This window comes from Apteryx rowi, unplaced genomic scaffold (genome assembly GCF_003343035.1).
Source record: "Apteryx rowi isolate R43461 unplaced genomic scaffold, aptRow1 scaffold_192, whole genome shotgun sequence".
Classification (NCBI taxonomy): Eukaryota; Metazoa; Chordata; class Aves; order Apterygiformes; family Apterygidae; genus Apteryx; species Apteryx rowi.
In genome coordinates, this window is record NW_020448219.1 from 1,307,213 (window position 1) to 1,308,532 (window position 1,320).

A 1,320-nucleotide genomic window follows, 5' to 3' on the forward strand; every position below is an offset into this window, starting at 1 on the left:
CCACCCTGCCCCGGCCCCGCGGCGGCGAGGCCTGCGCTCAACCCCGGCCGCAACGTGTCGGCCCCGCTCGGCACGGGCTCCCGGCTCCTCGCCCCGCTCCTTGCGCATGCGCCCCCAGCCCCCAGGCGCTCCCCTCCCCCCGCGCATGCGCGCAGCGCCTCCGAAAAGGCGCCGGCGAGACCCACGGCTCCCCCGCTTCTTGGCCGCTGTGCCCGGCACGCATGCGCATTACAGCCCCCGGCGCAGCCGCGTCAAGAGCTGGCGCATGGGCACGGGCTCCTAACCGTCAGTGAAAGCGGCGAGGGCCTGCGGTAACCCTGCCTGCCGGGAGGCGGGGGAGGGGGGCAGCCCTGCGCCTGTCCCTGTCCCCTGCCCCGCGGGAGGCGGGCAGGACGGTCGGAAGAGGAGGGGGAGTCGCGGCCAGCCGTGGGCAGGCAGGCGGCAGGGATCTCCGAAGGGAAAGCTTGTCGGGGTAACGCACCTCCGTGCTGCGGGGCGGCAGCGGGTCAGGGCCTTCGCTGGCCCTTTCCCCTTTAGCTCTTGAGGTTTTTGTGCTGTCTTGTGTTGTGTCGGCACATAGCACATCAACTCATTTCGAAAAGAGATTATTCAGGCTTCCAAAAGCCTTTAACACAGTGCCTCACAGGTTAAAATAAGAGAGCTGCGTAGCTGTGCAACTATGTAGGTGTGGAAAGGAACTCTTACAGATCGAGGAAGAGGCAAGAAAGAAGTAGGGCTAAATAGCCAATTTTCTTTGGGGCAATAAGTGAATGCCATGGTACTTCAGGGTCATGGACCACAGCCAGTATTAGGTAACATCTGTTGATGTGGAAAAGAGGCCACTAGTTTGATAACATTTACAGAGTGGAATGAAAACCAGTCCCCGACTGGATCAGAACCCAAACTGTTATTCTGGCATTGCACTTAAACCATAACTGAACTTCAGCCTAAAGTTTATGGTTAGACTTGCAACATCCTAGCTTCAGTTACACTTGAACCTATACTGAAACAATTGAAAACTTGACCAGCTTCCTGAATCTACAAGTTATTTCAATAAGAATGAGACAGTTTTGAGAGAAGCTTTAGGGACAGCTAAGCACATTCCAAATGAAGATTGAGGTTAATAAAAGTAAGTAATATTCATTGGAAAAACCTGTAAGTTATCATTAAAATGTAGATTAGTTCATTGATATTTGCACAGAAAAGGGACCCGAACAATAACAATATGCAGCTCAATGGGCAGCCTACCAGAAAAAAAAACAATAACCCAAGATTGTCTAGGGAGTGGGATTAAAAAAACCCAACAACGTTATAGTGCCA